Genomic DNA, 9,753 nt, shown 5'->3' with positions numbered 1-9,753 from the left:
TTGTAGTTTTAATACACTGAAGCTATATTTAAGTACGGATCCCAGTTTCCCTTTACATGTATTAAGAGAAAATACTTCTGTGCTACAGTTAATTTCAAACTAAATCCTATGCTTGATTTGGTAGATGGCTAACATTCTAGAAGTGACTATTTCTTTCTGTTAATGATAATGGTAAGCTCAGATAACTAGACGTGCTCAGACATGCATGTCTAATTCCAACAGGAGATGAGGCTCACATTATTTATATTCCTCTAAACTGGTCATCCAGACCTTTGGCAATGAGGATGGGAATAGTGTTGAATGTTGTCAAGACAAAATAACAGCCTGTTATTCATTTTTGCCATTTAGCTGATTTATCTAACTCACTGCCCTTATCAAAATCCTCTGCCTGACAGAAGTAAGACTCCCAAGTGCACATTTTTAGAAAGATTCTTTCTCAAGTAGTCAAGGGTACAAAAGCAATTTTATATATTTGATCGTCCTTACATTCATCCCATTATCTGAAGCCACATGGGCTAATTGCACTTCCAGAGCAACTATCTGGCTCTGTCCCCACCTGTCTACCCCATTCCAGCTGATCACCATAGAACCTCTCCCTAGTATTATGCAAGGAAACCAAGGACAATCAGCTATTATGTCGTATGATTACTTTTTTTTTTTTTTTTGGATCAGTTGTTAAGTTGGTTTGGCAAGGTAAGTTACTGATTAGAAAGATCAGTAAGTGATGAAGACCTAAAAGTAACTTTGAGGGGTGAAGAAAGGTATGTCAGGGAGTTAATATGAAAAGAGAGGCTGCAGGAGAGAACTGTAATTCAGGAAAATACAACTCCAAGAGGAAAATGCAGGCTAGCAGGATTTCTTTTTCTTTTTTTCTTTTTTCTTTTTCCCCAGAAGACCATGTTTGTGAGTAGAGATTCAGATCTGAAAGTTTTGTCAGTGTGGTAAAAAGTTGTATGCTTTGTGTCTGCCACCATTACGCTGAAATGCCAAAGCGAACTGGGCGTACTTAAAAGACTTCAGCTGCTGGTGATGAAAAGAAAGGTGGCCGCACATTCCCTGCTACTACTTCACAAGGCTGGAAGTAGTTCTGCTTTTCTGAATAGGTGTCCCTGGACAGATCCGTTGCTTCCTGTGGAAACTTTGGACCCCTGGATCCTGTGGAAACCCTAGGTAGAAAAGCAGAAGCAAGTATTGGGGTGGGGGGGGGAAAGGAACAATACACTAGTTATTTTTCTTTTTTATCTTCATTTTCAGATCCAGAACTATCTTCAGTACTTGTCCAATAAGCAATGCAAGAAGCCATTCTGTTAAATATACTCGCTGCAGTATAAGACACTGTGTTTCTACTTCTGGAGGTGGTGTTGAGAGGCTGCTTAAAAGTTGCTAGAACAAATACCTTGGATAGTGTCTGATGAAAAAAAATCTCACTATTTCCTAAGATATAATTTAGTGTGAACTCAAGAAGATTTTTGTTGAATCATCATTTAGCCCTGCTTTATACCTAAATACCGGAGAGAAGTAAAGAGGTTTTTAGTCTTAGCATGTGTTGTCTGGACTCTGACTTCAGGAACCTAGAAGAATCTGTAAGATCCTCTGAATAGTCTCTCTTGACTCTACAGATCACAGATTTAAGCTACTGCTCTACATTTGTGAGGCAACTTGCAATCTGCTGAGCATGCCAGGTAGCTCCAAGTAGGCAATTGCTGAGGACTGGTAGGAGGAGAAAAATGTGTGTAGTGTCTGAGAGTAGGACATAGATGATTTTCTGTCAAGGGCGAGAAAAGTACATACAGAGAATGATGGAACTTCTTTAAAAAGAACCCCTAAATCCTTAAGTATCCCTAAAAGAACCCAAAAATCTCTAGAGTATGTAATCCCTTGAAGACTATAAACAGGCTCTCTTTTCTTTTAAAATGCCAGTCTGATGCACTACAGATGTGCATATGGTCGAAGCCTTTCCACAAAGCCTTTTTCAGTAATCTGATGATTCACGAATTTGGAACGCTGAATGATACGGTAAACTAGAAGGATATGGGCTTCAGATCAATGAGTAGGAGTAGAGATCCTTACTCAAGGATTGCTGCCCTTAAGGATGTAGATACCTCTCTACTGACCTGATGGACATCTTTATATAAGATTGTAACTTAAAGTAAAAACTTATTTTTGAGATTAGTTGTGTAAATCACTTTTTGTTGTTGTTGTATCAAACTTAATAGATAAATGCGAAAGTTTTAAGAACTGGTTTTATTACCTATCTATCATTAAAATTTCAGAAAAAAGCTTTTAATTCCATTCTGGATGGAAGACAGATTTTTAACAATCAGAATTTTGCAAAATGCAATTCTGAGTTTCAGCTACAAATACAGATATGGTCAATTTTGTGATTTCCTTGGTTACAGTGTTCTCTTATGAATTTTGAGTAGATAGTGAATGGCCTGGATATCATGATAAGGAGCAGCAGTGTAAAATCATTAAGACAAATGTATAAAATTAAAGCATTTTATGATATTCATCCCAGCCTTTGCTTTATTTATTTGTTATTATGTTTGGGTTTTAATGATGTTTCAGTGTAATGTCTTCTTAGTCACATATCATTCTATAAAACATAATTGTCTGCTAATTTCTTAGCAAATGTTTAAATTACACAGTTTAATAATGGGTACTAATTCATTTAATCATAAAATGTTAATTTTAACAACTAAGTAAATGTACTGTAACTACATAGCTATCACTTTAGTTTCATAAATGCAATACACATACTGATAAGTATATGTTATTCATTTAAATGCTCTATCTGATAGCATAAAAGAGGCATATATATATAAAAAGTCAGAATGTTCACATACGTGTATCAACATAATGAAATCATACTTGAGAGGAAAAAAAACTTTAGAAGTTAATACTTTACAGTGACAGTTACATAAAAATGTGCTAATATCTGATTGTAAAGAGAACCTATACAGATAAGTTGGGGGAGGGGAATAATAATTTTTAAAAATTTAATTTTCCTATAAACCTTATAACACCAAATCTGGGAAAGTGGAAAAAAGATAACCCTGTTTGCAGCTATTTCACCTGAAGATCTGTTAATGCATATAGAGGAGAGATTATCATTGCTGACATGTATAGTAAAATCGAAATTGATTTTTAAACGAGAAGAGGTAACAAGAAATTTGCAAATTTCCACTTAGAAGTTCTGTTATTGTACCTCATAAGACCTGAATGTTAATTTCACAATTTTCTACTCAACTGGATGATGTCCCATTCCAGAGAACATCTTCCATGATGCCTGGATTTCTTATCTCTTGGAAAGACAGTATTGTCTTGCTGTGGAACTGAAGAGGTAAAACAATACAGGAAAAAGACAAAACCTTAGTAGAACAAATCTCTTTTGTGCTATTCTGGTGCTTTGGACAAAAAGCAACTCTTCTCTCATCTGTATGTACACTTACAAACTCAGATAATGTAAAAAAACCCCCATATTTTAGTTGTTGTTTTTATTTCAAGAAAAAAAGATGGCAAAAAAAATCCCCCATTAGATATAGCTTCACATAGTTTGTTTTCTTTACCTAACTTCAGTTTGGCTTTCAAGTAGGTTTTTTAACAATCATCTCCCTCAACAGTGTCTGTAGTAACTCTCTTAATCAGTGTACAGTATATTGTATATGAAAATAAAGTAGGTTGTATAAGAAAATAGAAAAGCAGGAGTATTTAGAATCTACAGCCCAGTATACTAATATGAAAGCTTTGAAATGTAAGATGACAATAGTGTTAGAGAAGCAGCTGGCTCTACATGCCAATTTCAATAAAGCTATTAAAACAGTCCACTGGCCCCAGATCATAGAGTTGCACAACTGCGTTCTGGATCATTTTTTAATTTTAAATGTCAGCTGGATCTACAAGTAGAAATAGGATCACAGTGGAGATCTGATTTATTTTTCTGATTATAGGTCAAAAGTAGAAGTCTGGGAATGGAAGAAAACAAAAGAAATAGGAAAGTGAGAAACAAAACAACTCAACCAGTGTTTGTTGAGCAAACTATTCCTTTCTGGCTTAGACTCAGAGTGAAAGTGCAAAAGCTCAGGCTATTTTCTTCCTCAAATGTTCAATGGAAGTGTAATGCTTTTTAGGGATCCCAGTACAAGCACATATGCAAGCAAAAAACTCCTCTATAGACATAAAATAATGTTTTAAAATATAAAGCAATGTAGATGATCGTTCTTATGGCCCATGGGAGTAGCTTTTAAAGTATTGGCCCCTACAAAGGGTAATGACATCATATGACTAGAAGGGACCTTTGGGGTAATTGCCTACTCCATTGTAGCTCAAGGTAACATTCATAAATATATCAAGGTCTACAGTAAATATTGGGTCAGTTGGTTTGGTTTTGTTTTCATCTGTACTACACATCTTTGAATTTTGCCTCACATATATTTCAGTATGTGGTCTAATTTCCATCTGTGTTTCTTCAGAGTGAATTTATACCCAACTACAGCTCTTACTGTGTGATGAAATGGCCTGGAACACTGAACCAGACCCTTCTCTACCCATCAAATGAACTATTCTGTTATTTATCATTTTTATGTATTGCAGGCACGTCACACTTGTGTTCTGTTCTCAATTAGTTTTGCCCATATGTTAATAGGGGTGTGACTTGTCAGACTTCTACAATTGCTAGAATTAGAAGTTATGAGTGAGAGAGAGAAGGTATATTATATATTTTGAGGCAGTTGTGTTATTTCTGGTGATGCTCCCCTAAAACCTAGAGAAGGATTTCATGTGATTAAGGATCTTTCAAGTTCATTTAGTCCAATCTCCCTTTGTGTTTCTTTTTGTATAATCTTTTAGCTTCTTGTTTTATGCAGAAAATTCCAGCAATTGTCATGAGTTCATTATATAGCTCTGCTTCTATTTCCAATCCAGATGCAGTGCAAGACTCACATGCCAGCCCAAATGTAGTATATGATTCTTTTTTTTTCTCCAGCCTTGTAATGAAGATGTACTGTGTTAGCATAAGGAATGGATGACAGCAAACTTTTTATAAGAACATTTCACTTGTTTATTAATTTATGAAGACTTTCTCTGCAGAAATAGATACTTTTTTTTCCAGTTTTTAAAGATTTTTCTTGTCACATTAATTAAATGAAACATCACATCCAAATGCATACATACTCTCTTGGTTAACTCTCCTCTGTGTCCATCACTCTTGGATGATTATTTCTGCACTCTTAATGTGTCGATGAAAAGCTGTTTGACTTACATCCAAGATAACCTGCTGTGTTCTGTATGAGACCCATATATTAAGCTGGCTCATAATGAAGGCCAAATACATAGATTTTGACAGACAGGAGACTGAGACTCTTACAGAAGAAGGATTCTGTTATACTTTATAATATATCAACAGGATTTGTTTCATGTTTGCTTTAGTATGGGAGTATTTGGGAGTATTTGATTTTTGGTTAGGTTTGTGTATTTTTAGGCATTTATAATAAAAGGAAAAAAATGTTTCCATGATACCTTAAACTTGCATTTATACCCTTTATTGTCACACAGTGAAACTGATCATTTCATAAAATAGCCAGTTCAAATCACTTCATTTGTAAACTCACAAAAGCTTCAGCAAGTTTTAGAAAGCAACATTGTTATGTAATTTGACTTTGCCTGCTTCATTCTGTCACTAAAGAAAATATTTAAATGTTTAAATTTTTCATAAAATGACTAGCATTATTATTGTAGATATACTGTGAAACCTAGTAATACAGTCTGTCACATTACTTGATTACCTAAGCAATATTTAATACAATAATTAATCAGTTGTTAACATTACCAGTTGTCTCATATCAGGACATAAAGATCAATTAAAACAGAATAAAATGCTTGTGTTTTATATTTGTAAGTCATATAGAGGACAAATAAACTAAAAAGATGTTTTAATTCTTGCAGTTACAGTTGATCGTAAGAAGAGTCAAAAGAAAGTTATTTGATATTGTTTACTTGTCCCTTAACTGTTGCTGAAGATTGATAAAAGTTTTTAAATTAGGTTCAGAAAATAACTTTAGAAAAACTATGTTAAGTGTGCAAATTGCATAATTATAAAAGGAGACCATTATATTACTGTTGGTAATATTGAAAAGAAAAAATAACCCAATATAGAATCATAGAATCATAGAAAGGTACACCCTAATTTAAAGTCAAGATTGAAAATTATTTGCTGGCAAATTGTTGAGGACATTCTACCTTCTACACATGTCATAGATTCTTTAGATACGCATAAAAGTTTTAATTCTTTTTAAAGTAGTGACACTACTGTGAAGGAATTTAATACTGCTGTGATACGGAAACTGATGAAGAAGTCACAATATAAGAAACCACCTACCACATACTTTATCAGCATACTCTATACACAGCACGTTGTCAAGGGAACATATATAGCTACAGAACAAGTAGTTTCTGACCATAGTATGAAACCAATTTAAAATTTAATACACAACTATTTAAAAAAAAAGAGGCTGTGGACATCTCCTAGCTTTCTGTCTGCAAAGCTAGGAAAGTATGATCTTGTGTAAGTGATGATTACTCATTTCTACAGCAAATTGTTTATTTTGATAAGCAGTCTTTGGATTAAGAGAATTTGGAGTGCAAAAGAGCACACTAGAAGCAGTTCAGTCTGTGTCCTCTGATTTCTTGCATCTAAGTGAAGAACAAAAATAATCTAAAATTATATCTTCCTTTTTAGGGTCCTGTAACAGAATAATGATAAAATGGAATCTATCAGTAATATAACCCACAAACTAAATCTTTTATGACTCTATAATCAATCTATTGCATGGGAAACTAAGTACCAAAGCCAGAACTCTGAGATAAGTATCAAACATCCATTAAAGGTACGTGATCAGAAGGCAATATTCAGAGACTGGGTTCTAAGAATTTGTTTTGACAAGCTCATCAGTGTTGTTCATCATCATCACTCTGGAATAAACTCTATGCCATATGCCACTTTGCTTTTACAGGAAAATAAGCTGCTATCACTATTCATTGTTCTTTCTTCCAACTCTACTTGTCTATTGCCTGCATAATTCATAAAATAACTGTGTTCCTGTGCCCAAAACTTCTCCGAATAATCATACTTCCAATATGATGTAAGGTCAAGATACAACGGTTCAGTCATTAGAGTGCTTGTACATATTCAGCCAACACCAGAGAGTTCTCCAGCCATAATATTATATTCCTTTATCACAAAGAGTCAGATCATGAACTTCTCTTTTATTTATGTAACCAAAATATTCCCAAGAGATATGAAAAGATTCTAGGATAACTAGCTCTGATGAAGACCACTAAAATGGAAATAATACGAATATATTATTAGGAGGTGTCACCCTCTATGTCAATGACCAGCTGGAGTGCATGGAGCTCCTCCTGGGGATGGATGACGAACCCACTGAGAGCTTATGGGTCAGGATTAAAGGAAGGGCAGGGACAGGGAACACTATAGTGGGGGTCTGCTACAGGCCACCTGACCAGGAAGACTGAGTGGATGAGGGCATCTATAGACAGATAGGAGCAGCCTCATGTTCACAAGCCCTGGTCCTCATGGGGGACACCCCCCCCCCCATCTGTTGGGGGGACAACATAGCAGGGCATAACCAATCCAGGAGGTTTCTGGAATGCGCTGATGATAACTTGCTTCTCCAAGTGATAGAGGAGCCAACGAAGAGAGGTGCCATGCTGGACCTCATTCTCACCAACAAGGAAAGGCTGGTGGGGAATGTGAAGCTCAAGGGCAACCCTGCCTGCAGTGACCATGAAATGGAGGAGTTCAAGATCCTCAGGGCAGCGAGGAGAGCACTCAGCAAGCTCACTACCCTGGACTTCAGGAGAGCAGACTTTGGCCTCTTCAGGGATCTGCTTGGTAGAATACCATGGGACAAAGCCCTGGAGGGAAGAGGGGCCCAAGAAAGCTGGTTAGTATTCAAGGATCACCTCCTCCAAGCTCAGGAATGATGCATCCCAACAAAGAGGAAATCAGGAAGCCTACATCGATGAACAAGGAGCTCCTGGACAAACTCAAACACAAAAAGGAAGCCTACAGAGGGTGGAAGCAAGGGCAGGTAGGCTGGGAGGAATACAGAGAAACTGTCCGAGCAGCCATGGATCTAGTTAGGAAAGCTAAAGCCCTGACAGAATTCAGTCTGGTCAGGGACTTGAAGGGCAACAAGAAAAGCTCCTATAGATATGTCAGTGATAAAAGGAAGACTAGGGAAAATGTGGACCATCTCCAGAAGGAAATAGGAGACTTGGTTACCTGGGATATGGAGAAGGCTGAGGTACTCCATGACTTTTTTGCCTCAGTCTTCACTGGCAAGTGCTCTAGCCAGACTGCCCAAGCCTGGGGTTACAGCGTTGGTGGATAAAGGAAGAGCAACAAATGTCATCTACCTGACCATGTGCAAAGCATTTGACACTGTCCTGCACAACATCCTTGTCTCTGGATTGGTGAGGCGTGGATTCGACGGATGGACCGCTTGGTGGATAAGGAATTGACTGACTGGTTGCACTCAAAGAGTTGCGGTCAATGGCTTAATGTCCAAGTGGAGATCAGTGATGAATGGTGTTCATCAGGGGTCAGTATTGACACCAACACCATTTAAAATATTTGTTGGCAACATGGACAGTGAGATTGAGTGCACCCTCAGCAAGTTTGCCGACAAAACCAAGCTGTGTGGTGTTCGTGACACACTGGAGGGAAAGAAAGTCACCCAGAGGGACTTTGACAGGTTTGAGAGGTGGGCCTATACGAACCACATGAAGTTCAACAAGGCCAAGTGCAAGATCCTGCACATGGGTTGGCACAATCCCAAGCCTTTCAGTACCTGAAGGGGGCCTACAAGAAATCTGGAGAGGGACTGTTTACAAGGGCATGTAGTGAGAGGACAAGGGGTAATGGCTTTATGCTGAAGGAGAGTAGATTTAGAATAGATATAAGTAAAAAATTCTTTACTGTGTAGCTGGTGATGCTCTGGAACAGGTTGCCCAGAGAAGCTGTGGATGCCCCCTCCCTGGAAGTGTTTAAGACCAGGTTGGACGGGGCTTTGGGCAACCTGGTCTAGGGGAGGGTGTCCCTGCCCATGGAAGAGGGTTGGAACTAGATGATCTTTAAAGTCCCTTCCAACCCAAACCATTCTATGATTCTATGATTTTATATCACACATACTATGCAATTAGTAATCACAATAACCAGGAATGACAGGAATTCCTGCAATCATGTTAAAATCTAATTGTATTCACAAGCAAATTTAGATTAGCAAAAAGTAAGACCATCTATGCATGAAGAAATCCAAGCCAAAGAATACAGAATGGAAATTTATAGTGACTGAAATTTTGAGATTTAAATTGTGTTGTCAATAGAGCTGATGCTAGTATGCTATTTTCTAAATGTTATATTTTTATATTTAAATTTAAGACCTTTGCCTTTGCAGCCTATTATCAGTTTAATTGATAATTGCAGCATAATAATCATTGTGAAACTTGAGACTTTTTTGTGTGTGTGTGTGTGTGTGTGCAGATATACATTTCAAGTGTAAACTTTATAAACATATATTTCATCCTGGAATGAATAAACCACAACAGACTGATGGAACTTCCTTTTCCCCTCTCCAAAAGGAAAAAAACAAAAACAAACAAACAAAAAAACCCAACAAAAAAACCCCAAAAAAAGACAGACAAAAATGAAAAGTAACCTTAAGAGCTGCCACC

The 9,753-nt window shown here is 36.9% G+C and overlaps 1 long non-coding RNA gene across 1 annotated transcript; it reads left to right on the top strand.

The window, feature by feature from the left end:
* Positions 1–738: 738 nt before the first annotated feature.
* On the top strand, positions 739–2,512 carry LOC129200906 (uncharacterized). Its single transcript, XR_008575161.1, has 2 exons — positions 739–1,170; positions 1,255–2,512. It is a non-coding gene; the product is annotated as an uncharacterized LOC129200906 (long non-coding RNA).
* The last annotated feature ends 7,241 nt before the right edge of the window (positions 2,513–9,753 follow it).

The sequence above is a fragment of the Grus americana genome, chromosome 1, assembly GCF_028858705.1.
Source record: "Grus americana isolate bGruAme1 chromosome 1, bGruAme1.mat, whole genome shotgun sequence".
In the NCBI taxonomy this organism is placed as follows: domain Eukaryota; kingdom Metazoa; phylum Chordata; class Aves; order Gruiformes; family Gruidae; genus Grus; species Grus americana.
The sequence above is the reverse complement of the archived record's forward strand: the minus strand, read 5'-3'. Positions and strand labels throughout refer to the sequence as shown.